Source organism: Balaenoptera acutorostrata, chromosome 21 (genome assembly GCF_949987535.1).
Source record: "Balaenoptera acutorostrata chromosome 21, mBalAcu1.1, whole genome shotgun sequence".
In the NCBI taxonomy this organism is placed as follows: Eukaryota; Metazoa; Chordata; class Mammalia; order Artiodactyla; family Balaenopteridae; genus Balaenoptera; species Balaenoptera acutorostrata.
In genome coordinates, this window is record NC_080084.1 from 7,880,392 (window position 1) to 7,900,976 (window position 20,585).

Below are 20,585 nucleotides of genomic sequence, written 5' to 3' on the forward strand. Positions count from 1 at the left end.
TGATCAAAGCCTTGGTAAAGTAGGTTAAAATATTTTATCCTACTGAATTTTCTGCATTATTTTTAAATGTTAGTTTTCTAACAATCAGTTATAACTGTATACTTATAATTTTATTCATATAAAATTTACCAGCAATTATGATCAGCATGTCTTTCAATAAATCTGCATATACATATTTTTAAGTTGGCATGATAATATCAATATTTCCTTTTGCGTGTGTAAGATTAATCTTTTCCCCACATCTCTGCCAATTATGCGCGTGTGTTTCTTTTCATTTTTTGCCAGTCTGATGAATATAAATTGATGTTAACGTTTTTTAATTTGCTTTCTCCAAAGACTAGTAGATTTGAGCATCTTTTCATATGTTTGTTGATCATTTGGATCTGTCCTTCTGGAATTGCCTTTTCATGTTATTTGACAACTTTGTTGTAACTTGTAAGAGCTTATTGAATGTTTAGATATTAATCCTTTGTTTATGTATATAAAAAATACATTTTTCCATGTCTATAATTTTACTATAGATATTAAATTTTTTTTTGCTCCATAAAATCTTTTATGTTTATAGGGCCAAATTTGTTAATCTTTTCTTTTTTTACTTCTGGATTTCCTGTTTTTTAAAATTTGTTTGTTTTTGTTTTTTGGATTTCCTGTTTGATGAAGATCTCTCCTAGCCCTAATTTTAGTCTGCAGATTTTTTTTAAAGAATAAATATTATTACTTTTTATAAATAAATTTGTGATACATCTTAGTCTAATTTTTACATAACATAAAAGAGAAGTAAAATTTAATTTTCTTCCAGTTAGATAGCCAGTTTTGCCATGAATTTACCACTTTTGGCAACATTTGTTAAGTCCCACAAGCAACCTCTTGAAATGTTTAAAGAGGTAAATCTATATATCAATTTGTTATTTGTAGACTTTTTGATGCTAGTCATTCTGACAGGTGTGAAGTGATATCTCATGGTGGTTTTGATTTGCACTTCCTTGATGATTAGTGATATTGAGAATCTTTTCATGTATCTCTTGGCTATCTATATGTCTTCTTTGGAAAACTATCTTTTCAGGTCTTCTGCCCATTTTTATTTTTATTTAAAAAAAATTTTAATTTCGTTTTTAAAAATTAATTTATTTATATTTTATTTTTGGCTGTGTTGGGTCTTTGTTGCTGCACGTGAGCTTTCTGTAGTTGCGGTGAGTGGGGGCTACTCTTTGTTGTGGTGCATGGGCTTCTCATTGCGGTGGCTTCTCTTGTTGCGGAGCATGGACTCTAGGCGTGCAGGCTTCAGTAGTTGTGGCGCACGGGCTCAGTAGTTGTGGTGCACCGGCTTAGTTGCTCCGTGGCATGTAGGATCTTCCTGGACCAGGCTCAAAACCATGTCCTCTGCATTGGCAGGTGGATTCTTAACGACTGTGCCACCAGGGAAGTCCCTCTTCTACCCATTTGTAAATCAGGATATTTGATTTTTTAGTGTTGAGTTGTATGTGTTCTTTGTATATTTTGGAAATTAATCCCTTATCAGATATATCATTTGCAAATATCTTCTCCCACTCAATAGGTTGCCTTTTCATTTTGTTGATATTTTCCTTCATTGTGCAAAGCATTTTTGTTTGATGTGGTCCCATTTGTTTATTTTTGCTTTTGCTTTCCTTGCCTGAGAAGACAGATATAAAAAATACTGCCAAGACTGATATCAAGAGCATATTTCCTATATTTTCTTCTAGGATTTTTTAAGGTTTCAGGACTTACATTTAATTCCTTAATCCATTTTGAGGTTTTTTTGAATATGGTGTGAGAAAGTGGTCCAGTTTCAGTCTTTTGCATGTGGCTGTCCAGTTGTCCCACCACCACTTATTGAAGAGGCTGTCAGTTCCCCATCGTGTGTTCATACCTCCTTTGTCATAGATTATCAACCATATAAACTTGTATTTATTTCTGGGTTCTCTATTCTGTTCCATGGATATACGTGTCTGGTTTTTTTTTTTTTTTTGCCAGTACCATACTATTTTGATTAATATAGCTTTGTAGTATAGTTTGAAATCAGAGAATGAGTTGTCTCCAGCTTTGTTCTTTTTCTCAAGATTGCTTAAGCTATTGGGGTCTTTTGAGGATCCATCCAAATTACAGTATTCTTTGTTCAAATTTTGTGAAAAGTGCCATTGGTATTTTGATAAAGCATTGCACTGAATCTGTAGATTGTATGAGATTTTAACATAATAATTCTTCCAGTACATGAACATATATGTCTTTCCATCTGTTTGTATTCTCTTCAATTTCTTTCATCAGTGTTTTATTAGTTTTCTGAGAACAGGTCTTTTACATGTTGCTTAGATTTATTCCTGGGTCTTTTAATTTTTTGATGTGATTGTAAATGAGATCGTTTTCTTAATGTCTCTTTCTGGTAGACTTTATTAGTGTATAGAAACACAACTGATTTCTTTACATTAATTTTGTATCCTGCAACTTTACTAAATTCATTGATGAGTTCTAATATTTTTTTATGGCATCTTTAGAATTTTCTATATATACTATCATGTCATCTGCAAACAGTGACAGTTTTACTTCATCTTTTCCAATTTGGATTCCTTTTATTTCTTTTTCTAGTTTGATTGCTGTGGCTAGGACTACCAATACTGTGTTGAATAAAAGTGGTGAGAGTGGGCATCCTTGACATATTCCTAGTCTTAGAGGTAATGCTGCCAGCTTTTCACTCTTAGGTATGATGTTATTTGTGGGTTTGTCATATATGGCCTTTGTTATGTTCAGGTATGTTCTTTTTTACCCACTTTGTTGAGAGTTTTTATCATAAAATGATGTTAAATTTTTCAAAAACTTTTTCTCCATTGATTCAAATGACTGTATTACTTTTACTCTTCAGTTTGTTAATGTTTATCACATTGATTGATTCATGGATATTGAACTATCCTTGTCTCCTGAGATAATCCCACTTGATCATGGTGTATGATTCTTTTAATGTACTGTTGGATTTGGTTTGCTAATATTTTGTTCAGGATTTTTGCAACTGCATTCATCAGTGATATTGGCCTATAATTTTCTTTTTTGTGATATCTTTGTCTGGTTTTGGTATCAGGGTGATGATGACCTCATCATAGGATGAGTTCTATGAACTCATCATGGAATGAGTTTGGAAGTGTTCCTTCCTCTGCAGTTTTTTGGAATAGTTCTAGAAGGATAGCTGTTCACCCGTCTCTAAATGTTTGGTAGGATTCACCTGTGAAGCCTTCTGGTCGTGGACTTTTGTTTTTTGGGAGTTTTTAAATTACTGTTTCAATTTCAACACTTTTAATCGGTCTTTTTATTTTTTCCTGGTTCAGTCTTGGGAGATTGTACATTTCTAGGAGTTTGTCCATTTCTACTAGGTTATCTATTTTATTGGCATATAGTTGTTCATAGTAGTCTCTTATCCTTTGTATTTCTGGGGTGTCTATTGTAACATTTCCCTTTTCATGTCTGATTTTATTGATTGGGGCCCTTTTTATCTTGATGAGTCTGGCTAAAGGTTTATCAATTTTGTTTATCTTTTTAAAGAACAAGTTCTTAGTTTCATTGATCTTTCCTATTTTTTTCTTCATCTCTATTTCATTGATTTCCTCTCTGTTCTTTATTATTACCTTCCTTCTACTAACTTTCTCATTCCTTTGGTGTAAGGTTAGGTTGTTTATTTGAGATTTTTCTTGTTTCCTGAGATAGGCGTATATAACTATAAACTTCCCTCTTAGAACTGCTTTTGCTGTGACCCCAAAATTTTGAAATGTTGTGTTTTTATTTTCATTTGTTTCAAAGTATTTTGTGATTTCCTCTTTAATTTCTTCAACAACCCATTGCTTGTTTAGTAGCATGTTGTTTAGACTCCACGTGTTTCTGTTTTCTGCAGCTGTTTTCTTTTGGTTAATTTCTAGTGTCATACTGTTGTGGCTGGAAGAGTTGCTTGCTATGATTTCATTCTTAAATTTACTGAAACTTGTTTTGTGCCTACCAGGTGATGTGTCCTGGAGAATGTTCCATGTGCTCTTTAAAAGAATGTGTATTCTACTGTTTATGGGTGGAATATATATATATATATATACACACATTTAAGTTGATCATCTGTTAAGCTACAACACATTCTTACAGTTCTACATTTATTACTCCTACATGTTTTTTTTTTGATGTCATATTTTACATCATTTCTGTTTTGTGTATGCCTTAACTACTTGTTGTGGATACAGATAACTTTAATACTTTTATCTTGTAACCTTCCTACTTAGCTTTATATGTTGTTGATCCTTATTCTTTACTCTCTGTTTGTCTTTACTAGTGAGATTTTTCCTTTCATAATTTTACTTATTTCTAGTTGTGCCCTTATTTGCTTGCAAAAGTGTCCTTTAACATTTCTTTTTTCTGTTTTAGTGGAGCTGAACTCTTGTAGCTTTTGCTCGTCTGTAAAACTCTATCTCTCCTTCTAATCTGAATGATATCCTTGCCAGGTAGAGTATTCTTGGTTTTAGGTTTTTCCCTTTTATTACTTTGAATATATCACGTCACTGCCTTCTGGCCTTCAGAGTTTTCACTGATAAGTCAGATGATAGTCTTATGGGAGTTTCCTTGTACTTGATTATTTGCTTTTCTCTTCTTGTTATAAAGGTTCTTCTTTATCTTTTATTTTTGACATTTTAATTACAACATTTCTTGGTGTGGACATTTTGGGGTTCATCTTGTTGGGTTCTCTCTGTGGTTCCTGGACCTGGATGTCTGTTTTCTTCCTTAGGTTAGGGAATTTTTTAACCTATTATTTTTTCATATAATTTCACTGCCTCTTTCTTTTTTTCTTCTTTTTCTTGGACGCCAATAATATGACTGTGAATGTCACTTCATGTTGCCCCAGAGCTCCTTAATCTATTATCATTAAAGTTTTTTCTTTTTTCTTTTTAACTTGGGTGATTTCCACTACTCTGTCTTCCAGAATGCTGATCCATTCTCTCTATCATCTAATCTGCTGTTGATTCCTTGTGGTGTATTTGTTATTTCAGTTATTGTATTTTTCAGCTCTGTTTTTTTTTTTAACATCTTTATTGGAGTATAATTGCTTTACAATATTGTGTTAGTTTCTGCTGTATAACAAAGTGAATCGGCTATATGCATACATATATCCCCATGTCCCCTCTCTCTTGTGTCTCCCTCCCACCCTCCCTATCCCACCCCTCTAGGTGGTTGCAAAGCACCGAGCTAATCTCTCTGTGCGATGCAGCTGCTTCCCACTAGCTATCTATTTTACATTTGGTAGTGTATATATGTCAATGCTACTCTCTTACTTCATCCCAGCTTACCGTTTCCCCTCCTCGTGTCCTCAAGTCCATTCTCTACGTCTGTGTCTTTATACCTGTCCGGCCCATAGGTTCATCAGAAACATTTTTTTTTCTTTTAGATTCCATACATATGTGTTAGCATATGGTATTTGTTTTTCTCTTTCTGATTTATCTCACTCTGTATGACAGACTCTAGGTCCATCCACCTCACTACAAATGACTCAATTTCATTTCTTTTTATGGCTGAGTAATACTCCATTGTATATATGTGCCACATCTTCTTTATCCATTCATCTGTCGATGGACACTTAGGTTGCTTCCATGTCCTGACTATTGTAAATAGTGCTGCAGTTAACATTGTGGTGCCTGACTCTTTTTGAATTATGGTTTTCTCAGGGTATATGCCCAGTAGTGGGATTGCTGGGTCATATGGTAGTTCTATTTTTAGTTTTTTAAGGACCCTCCATACTGTTCTCCATAGTGGCTGTACCAATTTACATTCCCAGCAACAGTGCAAGAGGGTTCCCTTTTCTCCACACCCTCTCCAGCATTTATTGTTTGTAGATTTTTTGATGATGGCCATTCTGACCTGTGTGAGGTGATACCTCATTGTAGTTTTGATTTGCATTTCTCTAATGATTAGAGAAGTCTAATGATTAGTGATGTTGAGCATCTTTTCATGTGTTTGTTGGCAATCTGTATATCTTCTTTGGAGAAATGTCTATGTAGGTCTTCTGCCCATTTTTGGATTGGGGTGTTTGTTTTTTTGTTATTGAGCTGCATGAGCTACTTGTATATTTTGGAGATTAATCCTTTGTCAGTTGCTTCATTTGCAAATATTTTCTCCCATTCTGAGGGTTGTCTTTTCGTCTTGTTTATGGTTTTCTTTGCTGTGCAAAAGCTTATAAGTTTCATTAGGTCCCATTTGTTTATTTTTGTTCTTATTTCCATTTCTCTAGGAGGTGGGTCAAAAAGGATCTTGCTGTGATTTATGTCATAGAGTGTTCTGCCTATGTTTTCCTCTAAGAGTTTTATAGTGTCTGGCCTTAGATTTAGGTCTTTAGTCCATTTTGAATTTATTTTTGTGTATGGTGTTAGGAAGTGTTCTAATTTCATTCTTTTACATGTAGCTGTTCATTTTTCCCAGCACCACTTATTGAAGAGGCTGTCTTTTCTCCATTGCATACTCTTGCCTCCTTTATCAAAGATAAGGTGACCATATGTGCATGGGTTTATCTCTGGGTGTTCTATCCTGTTCCACTGATCTATATTTCTGTTTTTGTGCCAGTACCATACTGTCTTGATTACTGTAGCTTTGTAGTATAGTCTGAAGTCAGGGAGCCTGATTCCTCTGGCTCCGTTTTTCTTTCTCAAGATTGTTTTGGCTATTTGGGGTCTTTTGTGTTTCCATACAAATTATGCAATTTTTTGTTCTAGTTCTGTGAAAAATGCCATTGGTAGTTTGACAGGGATTACATTGAATCTGTAGATTGCTTTGGGTAGTATAGTCATTTTCACAATGTCGATCCTTCCAATCTAAGACATGGTATGTCTCTCCATCTGTTTGTATCATCTTTAATTTCTTTCATCAGTGTCTTATAGTGTTCTGCATACAGGTCTTTTGTCTCCTTAGGTAAGTTTATTCCTAAGTATTTTATTCTTTTTGTTGCAGTGGTAAATGGAAGTGTTTCCTTAATTTTTCTTTCAGATTTTTGATCATTATGTATAGAAATGCAAGAGATTCCTGTGCATTAATTTTGTATCCTGCTACTCTACCAAATTCATTGATCAGCTCTAGTAGTTTTCTGGTAGCATCTTTAGGATTCTCTATGTATAGTATCATGTCATCTGCAAACAGTGACAGTCTTACTTCTTTTCTGATTTGGATTCCTTTTATTTCTTTTTCTTCTCTGATTGCTGTGGCTAAAACTTCCAAAACTATGTTGAATAATAGTGGTGAGAGTGGGCAACCTTGTCTTTTTCCTGATCTTAGAGGAAATGGTTTCAGTTTTTCACCATTGAGAACAATGTTGGCTGTGGGTTTGTCATATATGGCCTTTATTATGTTGAGGTAGGTTCCCTCTATGTGTACTTTCTGGAGAGTTTTTATCATAAATGGGTGTTGAATTTTGTCGAAAGATTTTTCTGCATCTACTGTGATGATCATATGGTTTTTATCCTTCAATTTGTTAATATGTTGTATCACATTGATTAATTTGCATATATTGAAGAATCCTTGCATTCCTGGGTAAACCCCACTTGATCATGGTGTATGATCCTTTTAATGTGCTGTTGGATGCTCTTTGCTAGTATTTTTTTTTTTCCAAAGAAATTCACGTTCTTTTATTTATTTATTTATGACTGTGTTGAGTCTTCGTTTCTGTGCGAGGGCTTTCTCTAGTTGCGGCAAGTGGGGACCACTCTTCATCGCGGTGCGCGGGCCTCTCACCATCATGGCCTCTCTTGTTGCGGAGCACAGGCTCCAGATGCGCAGGCTCAGTAACTGTGGCTCACGGGCCCAGTTGCTCCGTGGCATGTGGGATCTTCCCAGACCAGGGCTCGAACCCGTGTCCCCTGCATTGGCAGGCAGATTCTCAACCACTGCGCCACCAGGGAAGCCCTCTTTGCTAGTATTTTGTTGAGGATATTTGCATCTATGCTCATCAGAGATATTGGCCTGTAGTTTGCTTTTTTTGTGGCATCTTTGTCTGGTTTTGGTATCAGGGTGATGGTGGCCTCGTATAATGAGTGTGGGAGTGTTCCCCCCTCTTGTATATTTTGGAAGAGTTTGAGAAGGATAGGTGTTAGCTGTTCTCTAAATGTTTGATAGAATTCACCTATGAAGCCATCTGCTCCTGAGCTTTTGTTTGTTGGAAGATTTTTAATCACAGTGTCAATTTCAGTGCTTGTGATTGGTCTGTTTATATTTTCTATTTCTTCCTGGTTCAGTCTCAGAAGGTTGTGCTTTTCTAAGAATTTGTCCATTTCTTCCAGGTTGTCCATTTTATTGGCCTATAGTTGCTTGTAGTAATCTCTCATGATCCTTTGTATTTCTGCAGTGTCAGTTGTTACTTCTCCTTTTTCATTTCTAATTCTGTTAATTTGAGTCTTTTCCCTTTTTCTCTTTATGAGTCTGGCTAATGGTTTATCAAATGGTTTATCTTCTCAAAACACCAGCTTTTAGTTGTATTGATCTTTGCTATAATTTCTTTATTTCTTTTTCATTTATTTCTGAACTGATCTTTATGATTTCTTTCCTTCTGCTAACTTTGGGTTTCTTTTGTTCTTGTTTCTCTAATTGCTTTAGGTGTAAGTTTAGGTTGTTTATTTGAGCTGTTTCTTGTATCAATATTAAGTATAAAATTGCCGTACAGGTTTTGTAGATGCTATTTATCAAATAAAAAGTTTCCTGTATTATGTTTGCTAAGAGGTTTTTAAAAATCATGAATGAATATTAAATTTTATCAAACGTTTTTTTCTTCATCTATTGAAAGAATTATATGATCTATCAATGCTTCTGGAATTACAGTCTACTTTATTTGATATTGATATAGACAGACATGGAATCAACCTATATGTCCAATGGTGGATGAATGGATAAAGAAAACAATATGTTTATATACATAATGAAGTATTATCCAACCATAAAAAGAAGGCAATCTTGCCGTTTGTGACAACATGTATAGGCCTTAAGGGTATTTTGCTAAGTCAAATAAATCAGACAGAGAAAGACAAATATTGCATGATCTTAGTTGTATGTTTAACCAAAATAATACAAAACAAAACAAAACCGTGAACTTATACAGAATAGATTGGTGATTGCCAGAGGTTGGGGTGTGGTTAAGTGAAATGGGTAAAGGTGATGAAAAAGTACAACTTCAGTTATAAAACTAATAACTCATGGGGATGTAATGTACAGCATGGTGACTATAGTTAATAGCACTGTGCTGTCTATTTGAAAGTTGCTGAGAGAGCAAATCTTAACAGTTCCCATCACAAGAAAAATAATTAACTTTGTGTGGTGATGGATGCTAACTAGGGTTATCATAACGGTTGATCATTTCACAATATATGCATATATCAAATCATTATGTTGGACACCTGAAACTAAAATTATAAGTCAATTATACCAATGAAAAAATAATATAGAGTGGCCTCATGTACTCTTTAAACAGTTTCCATCAGTGTTAACATCTTACAAAGCAATAGTATAATACCATAAATGGGAATTTGACACTGATACAGTAAAGGCATAGATCATTTTTTGTCACCAAAGAGATTCTTCATTTTTCCCTTTTATAGCCATACCTACTTCCTCCTATAAACCTTTTCTCCATCCATATCCACTGGTAACCACTAATTTGTTCTCTATATGTATATTATCAATTCAAGAATGTTACTTAAGTGGTATTATATCCTATGTAACCTTTAGGGATTGGCATATTTTTACTCAGCATAATACTCTAAAAAATCAAACAAGTTTTTCCACATATCAGCACCTTTTATTGCTGAGTAGTAGTCTATCATATGTATGTACTCAATTTGTTTAACTGTTTACACATTGAAGGATATATATTTTTTTTACTTTCGGGCTTTTATAAATCAAGCTATGATGAACATTCATGTACAAGTTTTTATGTGAATATCAGTTTTTATTTTTAAGATGCAGATAACTAGGAGTATAATTGTTGTGTCATACAGTAGTTGCATGTTTAGTTTTTAAGTTAGTTTTTAAAGAAACTACCAAATTTATTTCAGTGACTACCATTTTACATTCTGGCCAGCATTATATGAGTATGCATCCTTTACCATGTTTGGTTTTCTCATTATTTTTAATTTTATTGTTTGATAGTTATGTGGTGGTATCTAATTGTGGTTTTAATTTGCATTTTCCAAATGGCTAATGCTATTGAAAATATTTTTATCTGCTTTTCTGCCATCTACATATCCTTTTTGTTGAAACGTCTGCTCATGTGTTTTGTTTGCACATAAGTATAATGTTAGCTGTAGGGGTTTTTTTTGCAGAAGCTCTTTATCAATTTTTAGAAAGTTATCCTCTATTTCTATTTTTCTGAGAGTTTTTTTTTTGTCAAGGGTGAGTGTTGAACTTGTCAAATGTTTTTACTGTATCAATGGATATGATCATGTAGTTTTTCTTCTTTAACCTGTTAACATGATGGATTACATTGATTGCTTTTCAAATATTAAACCAGCCTTGCTTTCCTGGAGTAAACCCACAAGGCCATGGTGTTTTATTCTTTTTATATATTGCTGAATTCTATTTGCTATGCTATTAAGTATTTTTGTGTCTATTTTCAGGAGGGACATTGGCCTGTAATTTTCACTTTTGTATTCTTTCTCTGGTTTGGCAACATGCAAAGATGTTTGCTCTCACCACTGGTCTTCAGCACCACACTAGAGATCTTAACCTGTTCAGTAAGGCAAGAAAATAAAATAAAAGACATATGGATTTATAGATGATGTGATTGTCTACCTAGAAAATCCCAGAGTCTACAAAAAAGCTACTGGATTTAATAACTGAATTCAGCAAGTTTGCATGTTTCAAAGTCAATTTACAAAAATGAATCTGATTTTTATATGCTAGCAATAAAATATTTGAAACATAACTAAAATGAACCATTTATGATAGAACTAATGTTGTTTCAGAGTACAAATCTGCAGCAAGTAGGAAATAAGACCTAGAGATCTAATACACAGTATAGTGAATATAGACGGTGATATTTTATTATAATTTTCAAACTTGCTAAGGGCCTACAATTTAATTATTCCGACCTCTAAAAAGAAATAATAATTATGTGATGTGATAGAGGTGCTAATTATTGCTACAGTCGCAATCATATTACAATATATAAATGCATCAAGTTCACATATTGTATACCTTAAATATGCATAATTTTATGTGTCAAATATGTTTTAATAATAAGTAAATAAAATTTTTTTCATTCTGTGTTAAAAAAAAAGAGAAAATAACAGCACTAAAGACATGAAATACTTAGATATTGTTAGCATAATGTGAGAAAGATCTGTATACTGAAAACTGTAAAATGTTGAAAGAAATCAAAGAAGACCTAAGGAAATGGAGATATATATCATGTTCATTGATTGGAAACCTCAGTATTGTTAAGTTGTCAGTTCTCCCTAAACTGATGTATAGATTCTACGCAGTTCCAATCAACATTCCAGCACTATATTTTGTAGCAACTGAGAAGCTGATTCTAACGCTTATGTGGAAAGTCAAGAACTTAGAATAACCAAAAAAATTTCCAAAAAAATAACTCGTATGGATAACTTACACTACTTGATTTAGATAGTTTTTATAATGCTACAGTAATCAAGACAGTGTGTTATTCACAAGCAGATAGACCCAAAATGGACTCACACATATAAGGTCAAATGATTTTTCACAAAAGTGCAAAAGCAATTACATGGAGGAAGTATAGTCTTTTCAAGAATTGGTGCTGAATAACTGGTTATTCGTATGCAAAATGACTTCCATCTATACCTCATAACATATATAACAACTCAAAATGAGTGATAGATCTAAATAACCAAAACTTAAAACTATAAAACTTTTAGAAAAAGACATGGTAGAGGAATCTTTGTAACTTTAGATTAGGCAAAGATTTTTTTTAGGTGTAACACCAAAAGCATGATTCCTAAAGTGAAAAATTGATATAGTGAAGGTAAGAATTTAATCAAATTACTGTCCTTTGTTATATACTTTAAGAAAATGAAAAGACAAGTCACAGCCAAATACAGAAAATATTTTGAAATCACTTATTAGATAAGGGACATGTACCTGAAGGCTTAAAAAAGTTAAAACTCAATAATAATAATAATAAAAACAATAAAAAGTGGATAAAGTATTTGTCATTCACCAAATAATTATACAGATGGTAAATAAACATATGAAAAGATGCTCAACATTGTTATTCTTTAGGAAAATCTAAATTAAAACCAAAATGAGAAACTATTACATTCTTATAGTGGGTAAAACAAAACAAAACAAAAACCTGACAATGCCACCTGCTGGAGAATATGGAGAACACTCTTCTGCATTGCTGGTGGTAATACAAAATGGTACAGTTCCTTTGGAAAACAGTTTGGCTATTTCCTATGAAGTTAAACATACCTGGTAATACCACTCTGAGATATTTACTACAGTGAAATAAAAACCTGTTTAAAAAAAACCTGTAAGAGAATGTTTATAGTGACTTTATTAATAAGCACCCAAAAGTGGAAACAACCCAAATGTCCTTACTGGTAAATGGATAAACAAATTGTGATTTATCTATACAATGAATCACTACTCAAAAATAAAGATAAATGAACTATCAATATGTGTAACAAACACCAAGGATTAATCTCAAATTTATTTTGCTGAGTGAAAGAATCAATTTTATACACAGACACACACACACACACACTAAACACACATGCATGTATAACATACATGTATTTTCTGGAAAAGGCAAAACATAGGAACAGAAAAACAGATCAGTTGCCAATAGCTTGGTGTAGGGGGAGGTGTATGGGGAAAATTTGGGGGTTAATGGAACTGCTCTATATCTTAATTATGGTATAGTTATATGAGTGTATGCTTTAGTCAAAACAACACTATACATTAAAAAGTAAATCTTATTGTATGAAGTTATAAATTAATTTTTTAAATGCAAAAATTATGAGTTCATATGGATATTTGTAGTCAGTTTAACCTGATCTAATTATAATTAGCATAATGGTATTTTTACCAAGCTTCTTTAATTTAATCATTATGTCTTTTCTCTTTCTCTGAAAGTATAGATTTCTCATGTCATTCACATGACTATGTATTGCTTTAACCAACAATAGTTTTTTGAATATATCTTACTACAGATGTACAAAGAACTTTACTCCAAAGTCTCTTGAAATAAATCCTTTCTTTATTATCAAATTTATATGAGATTTGATATTGATTTATTTAGCTTTGTTCCAAAACTTAATGTTATGTTTCTGAATTGATAACACATTTATATTATTCAAAAGTCAAACCTATGTAGAAAATTATACACAGAAAATTCTTAGCATTTTTTATACTTTTATAATCATCTTTATTACATGTGTTTTTATTTTATTTTTTTATTGAAATATAGTTGATTTACAGTGTTGTGTTAGTTTCAGGTATACAGCAAAGTAATTCAGATATACATACATATATATATATATATATATATGTATATACTTTTTCAGATCCTTATCTCTTATAGGTTATTACAAATCAGCTGATTTTTCAGCAGAAACTCTGCAGGCCAGAAGAGAGTGGCAGGATATACTTTAAGTGATGAAAAGGAAAAACCTACAACCACTAACACTCTACACAACAAGGCTCTCATTCAGATTCGACAGAGAAATCAAAAGCTTTACAGATAAGCAAAAGCTAAGAGAATTAAGCACCACCAAACCAGCTTTACAACAAATGCTAAAGGAACTTCTCCAGGCAGGAAACACAAGAGAAGAAAAAGACCTCCCAAAACAAACCCAAAACAATTAAGGAAATGGTAATAAGAACATAGATATTGATAATTACCTTGAATGTAAATGGATTAAATGCTCCCACCAAAACACACAGACTGGCTGAATGGATACAAAAACAAGACCCTAATATATGCTGTCTATAAGAGACCCTCTTTAGACCTAGGGACACATACAGACTGAAAGTGAGGGGATGGAAAAAGATATTACATGCAAATGGAAATCAAAAGAAAGCTGGAATAGCAATACTCATATCAGGTAAAGTAGACTTTAAAACAAAGACTGTTACAAGAGACGAGGAAGGACACGACAAAATGATTACGGGAACAATCCAAGAAGAAGATATAACAATTATATATGCACCCAACATAGGAGCATCTCAGTACATTAGGCAAAGGCTAACAGCCATAAAAGGGGAAATCAACAGGAACACAATAGTAGTGGGGGACTTTAACACCCCACTTACACCAATGGACAGATTGTCCAGACAGAAAATAAATAAGGAAACACAAGCTTTAAATGACACAATAGACCAGATAGGCTTATCTGATATTTATGGGACATTCTACCCAAAAGTGGCAGAATACACTTTCTTCTCAAATGCACACGGAACATTCTCCAGGATAGATCAAATCTTGGGTCACAAATCAAACCTCGGTAATTTTAAGAAAATTGTAATCATATCAAGCATCTTTTCTGACCACAGTGCTATGAATTTAGAAATCAATTACAGGAAAAAAACTGTAAGAAACACAAACACATGGAGGGTAAACCATCCACTACTGAATAACCAAGAGATCACTGAAGGAATCAAAGAGGAAATAAAAAAATACATAGAAACAGATGACAATGAAAACACGATGACCCCAAATCTATAGGATGCAGCAAAAGCAGTTCTAAGAGGGAAGTTTATAGCAATTCAATCTCACCTCGTGAAACAAGAAAAATCTCAAACAGTCTAAACTTACACCTAAAGCAACTAGAGAAAGAAGAACAAAAAAACCCCCAAAGGTAATAGAAGGCAAGAAATCATAAAGATCAGAGCAGAAATAAATGGAAGAGAAATGAAGAAAACAATAGCAAAGATCAATAAAACTAAAAATTGGTTCTTTGATACGATAAACAAAATTGATAAACCTTTAGCCAGACTCATCAAGAAAAAAAGGGAGAGGATTCAAATCAATAAAATTAGAAATAAAAAAGGAGAAATTACTACAACTGACACTGCAGAAATACAAAGGATCATAAGAGACTACTAGAAGCAACTATATGCCAAAAAAAAAAAAAAAAAGACAACCTGAAGAAATGGACAAATTCTTAGAAAGGTACAACCTTCCAAGACTGAACCAGGAAGAAATAGAAAGTATAAATAAACCAATCACAAGTAATGAAATTGAAACTGTAATTAAAAATCTTCCAACAAACAGAAGTCCAGGACCATATGGCTTCACAGGCGAATTCTATCAAACATTTAGAGAAGAGCTAACACCATTTCTTGTCAAACTCTTCCAAAAAATTGCAGAAGGAGGAACACTCCCAAACTCATTCTATGAGGCCACCATCACCGTGATACCAAAACCAGACAAAGATGTCACAAAAAAAGAAAATTACAGGCAAATATCACTGATGAACATAGATGCAAAAATCCTCAACAAAATACTAGCAAACAGAATCCAACAACACATTAAAAGGATCACACACCATGATCAAGTGGGATTTTTCCAGGTATGCAAGGATTCTTCAGTATACATAAATCAATCAATGTGATACACCATATTAACAAATTAAAGAATAAAAACCATATGATCATCTCAATAGATGCAGAAAAAGCTTTTGAAAAAATTCTATACCCATTTATGATAAAAACTCTCCAGAAAATGAGCATAGAGGGAACCTATCTCAACATAATAAAGGCCATATATGACAAATCCATAGCAAACATCATTCTCAATGGTGGAAAACTGAAAGCATTTCCTCTAAGATCAGGAACAAGACAAGGATGTCCACTCTCACCACTCTTATTCAACATAGTTTTGGAAGTCCTAGCCACTGCAATCGGAGAAGAAAAAGAAATAAAAGGAATCCAAATTGAAAAAGAGGTAAAACTGTCAGTGTTTGCAGATGACATGATACTATACATAGAAAATCCTAAAGACACTACCAGAAAACTACTAGAGCTCATCAATGAGTTTGGTAAAGTTGCAAGATACAAAATTAATACGCAGAAATCTGTTGCATTTCTTTACACTAACAACAAAAGATCAGAAAAAGAAATTAAGGAGACAACCCCATTTACCATTGCATCAAAAAGAATAAAATACCTAGGAATGAACGTACCTAAGAAGGCAAAAGAGTACAGTTTTGTACTCCAAAAACTATAAGACAGTGATGAAAGAAATTGAAGATGATACAAAGAGATATACATGTGTTTTTAAACACTTCTCTAAGTGCATTACAGAATGACTGTCACATCCATTCCCTGAAATAACACTGTTCTCAATGTAGCAAGTGGTTAGCACTAATTACCGCCTTTACAGAAAATTCTTACTTCCAGTCTGCCACCTACATCCTTTGCTTCCTGGTCCCAAGGAGTTAAATCATTTTTATTAGTGACTTCTGTATTCTCTTAGTGGTCTTTGTGCAAAAATATGAAAATAAGTGTATTTATTCTTATTCTGTGTCCTTTCTGAAACAAGAGGATGCATGTTATATAACTCTTATTCTGTCCTCGTTTTATTAATATATCTCAGAGTCGTCTTCATATCAGAACACAGAGCCCTTACTTATTTTTAACCAGTTTATAATAGGGTCTAAAAATTGTGTGTAGTTTATTTAACTAGTTCTTTAATAATTGGTACTTGGCTTGATTCCAATATTTTATTATTTAAAAAAATCTTACAGTAAAAAAACCTTATGTGTGTCATTTTTATATGTGCATGTGTATCTACAAGGCAGACTCCCAGGAGTGATATTTCTAGGTAGTATAATTCTAATTTTGATAGCTAATACCAGATTTTGGCACTGATTTTAGTGCTTTGCACACTTATCAATAGCATATGAGAAGGGTCTGTTTCCCCACAGTCTAGCCAACAAAGTGTATGGTCAAGTTTTTTTTCACCTTTGGTACATGAGAAAGGGTATCTTGGTATAGTTTTAATTTTCATTTCTTTTTCATGAGCCTGATGGTAGATAGCTAGATATCTAGATAGATAGGGATAGATGCATTTAGATATCAATTTCAACACAGATATAGATAAAAAGATAAATTTCTTTGCCTTGCAATGAGAAGTAGTTTTCTTTCTTAATTTGTCTTTTGGCTTGGCTTGTCGTGTGTGTGTATTTTTTAACTGCCATACAAAATACTTTTATTTTTAAGGCAGGATTCATCAGGTTTTTATTTGATGGTTTCTAGAGTTTGAGTCATAATTAGAAAGGGCTTCCCGCTTCATGGGTATAAGGGAAGTTTTAAATTTATTTTCCATGGAAATTTTAGAATCAACCTGTCTAGCTCCTATTTTTTAAGACTATGTTAAATTTATAAATTGAGCTATAGAGAACTGTTTAGTCTTCACATCTCACATTTTGTCTTTCCAGTTTTTCGTCATTCAGAAGTTAATTTCTCATAGGTTTTATACATTTATTGATAACTTTTCTTAGGTATATTGTCTTTCTGGTTGCTGTTGTAAATGTGTCTTCTATCTGCTAACTATATATTGTTTTTGTTTGTAAAATTATCTTAGTTTCATATTGATTTTATATCCTATTGCCTTACTAAATTTCTTTGTTTTTAATCATTCTTAAGTCTATTACATTGGTTTTCTCCCGCATATAATTATACCATCTGCAAATACAGGTAGTTTTATCTCTTTCTCTTTATTTTTATATTTTCAGTTTCTTTCTCTGTTCTTATTGCTTTGGCTAGTTTAGTACAGTTTTAACTAGTAGTAGTAATAATGGTAACATGGGTCATGTCTGTTTTCTTCTTTACTTTAGGGAATGTTACCTCATTGAGTAATACTTTTTAGCTTTGGGGGCTAAAATGTAGGTTTGGCTCTGTGTGTGTGCACATGCATGTTTTAGAATTTGAATAATAGTAAGGCAATATTCATAGATTCATACTATACCAACAATTTGAAAAATAATCTTTCAGGGACTTCCCTGGCAGTCCAGTGATTAATACTTTGCCTTCCAATGCAGGGGGTGTGGGTTTGATCCCTGGTCGGGGAGCTAAGATCCCACATGCCTCAGGGCCAAAACACCAAAGCATAAAACAGAAGCAATATTGTAACAAATTCAGTAAAGACTTTAAAAATGGTCCACATCAAAAAATCTTAAAAAAAAAAAAGAAAAATAATCCTTCAGCTTTTATAGGGATGACTTAAGATATTCTTATTGGCATTCAATAGAAATAATTATAGTGATATATTTCCTAACCTTGAACCATCTTGCATTCCTAGAATCAATCTCAATTTTGACATGATGTATTATCCTTTTAATAGGATGTTGAAATTTGTTACAGTAATAAGTGAAATTGGTGAGAGAATTTATCCCATTAGAAATGTAGAAATTATGGTACAGTCAGCCTCCTTGAACTTGAGTAATAACCCTTCTTGATCCCTTGATGTTATTTTAATGCATCAACATACTTTGCATATGAGTAATGTCCTAGAATAAATACTATGAAATTACGATAAATAATAGTAATTCTCTATGGTCTTTGTACTCCAGAAATTTATAATCTGGTTTAGGTCCTATAGTAGGAACAATGAACATAGCAAGCTTAATTTTTTAACCTTTTACAATCTGTCCTTTATTCAACAAATGTTTATTGAGATAATATTGCATAGTGATTCAAATTTAAACTCTGGAGGCCAACTTCCTGCGTTTAACTTCAGCCCTGTCCCCTAGGGCAATTGATGCTCTCTGCCTCAGTTTCCCTATATTTGCTTTTATTATTTTTATTCTTTTACAGCTTTATTGAGGTATAATTGACAAATAAAAATTATACATATTTAAGGAGTACAATGTGATATTTGATATATGTATACATTGTGAAATCATAAGCTAATTAACACATACACCACCTTACATAGTTAACATTCTTTGGTGTGCCGTGAGAAATCTTACGATCTTCTCTAGCAAATTTCACATATACAATGCAGTATTATTAACTATAATCATCATGCTGTACATTAGGCCTCCAAGACTTATTCATCCTACATAATTGAAACTTTGTACCTTTGATCATCTCCCCATTTCCTCCATCTCCCAACCCCTGGCAACCACTATTCTACTCGCTGCTTTTATGAGTTGGACTATTTTAGATGCCACACATAAGTGTGATCATACAGTACTTGCCTTTTTATGTCTGGCTTATTTCACTTAGCATAATGTCCTTCAGGTTTATCCATGTTGTAAATGTCAGGATTTCCTTCTTTCTTGAGGCTGAATTATATTCCACTGTGTATGTACATCACATTTTCTTTATCCATTCATCTCTCAATGGGCGTTTAAAAAGTGGGCCTCTTTGGCGTCATCTTGCATGGCTGGCAGTATTCACTATACTCTCACCTTCCCTTGTGGGAGAAATCATGGCTGAAGGCAGCTCTCTTGGCACTGAGCTGTGCTGCGTTGGGGGAATGGTGACATGGGTAAAGTGAAACTGTTTTTACCTTCTTCAATATGTCTATTCTTGGATTTTTTGCTCCAGTGTGGCGTGGGGCCTTTCCTTGGATCTTGGGCCACATCTGTGGGTGTTTGTCAAAATTGTTGTTTCTGTGGAGAGATGAGGGCTAAAAAACTCCTATTCTGCCATCTTGCTGATGTCACTCCAGAAGATTAATGTTGGTACATTATCTCTACTTGTTTATAGTTTACAGGAGGAAGAAACAATGAGAGTGAGAGCAAGAGCAAGAGTGAGAGAGAGACTCGAAGTAACATATAACAAAAGGGCCAAATTAAAGAAGTGCCAATCAAATTAGAAGTGAGAAGGCAGATTGAGGAATTTAAAAAAATATTTATTGTTTTTACTTATTAATATAGTTAATTAAAAAAAAATTTTTGGCTGCGACGGGTCTTAGTTGCGGCACTTGGGATCTTCGTTGCAGTGCACGGGCTACTCTCTAGTTGTGGTGTGCTGGCTTACTTGCCCCGTGACACGTGGGATCTCAGTTCCCCGACCAGGGATCGAACCCTCATGCCCTGCATTGGAAGGCAGATTCTTTACCACTGGATCACCAGGGAAGTCCCAGGAATGTTTAAATTCAGTGAAAGGAGGTGGAAAGCATTCCAGGTTATGGAAACAATATGCCTAGAGACATGGGACTAAATAATAGTTATTTTCAAAGAGTACGGAATTCATAGTTATAACTGGAGCTAACCTCTGAAGGAGGGGAGGGATACAAGAAAAGTTGAAGAAGTAAAACAGTAAATCTTGATAACTGATTTGATGTGGAGACTGGGTGGGCCGTATTAAGTAAAAAATAGCTATTATTGAATCCAGCTCATCAGGAGTATGCACAGAGTTTGGGGGAAAGTCTTATCTATTGGGAGAACTATCTTGAATGAAGAAAGAGTGTAAACAATACTTTGATACTGGAATGTAAAGCCAAAGTTGGGTGTTAAAGGAGAATACTTGGAAACAAGTGCTTACGTATAAACAATATCAGCGAGGCAGAATAAGGGAGCAGTGGAGAGACAGTGCAATTGTGAAGTGAAGTGCAGTTGAGACTGAGGAGGCATTTCAAATTG

The 20,585-nt window shown here is 33.5% G+C and overlaps 1 protein-coding gene across 1 annotated transcript in view; it reads left to right on the forward strand.

Moving 5' to 3' along the window:
* ADAM32 (ADAM metallopeptidase domain 32) overlaps window positions 1–20,585 on the forward strand; it is a gene marked incomplete at its 5' end in the record, with an annotated part of 153,579 nt that overhangs the window by 39,392 nt on the left and 93,602 nt on the right. The window lies entirely within an intron of this gene.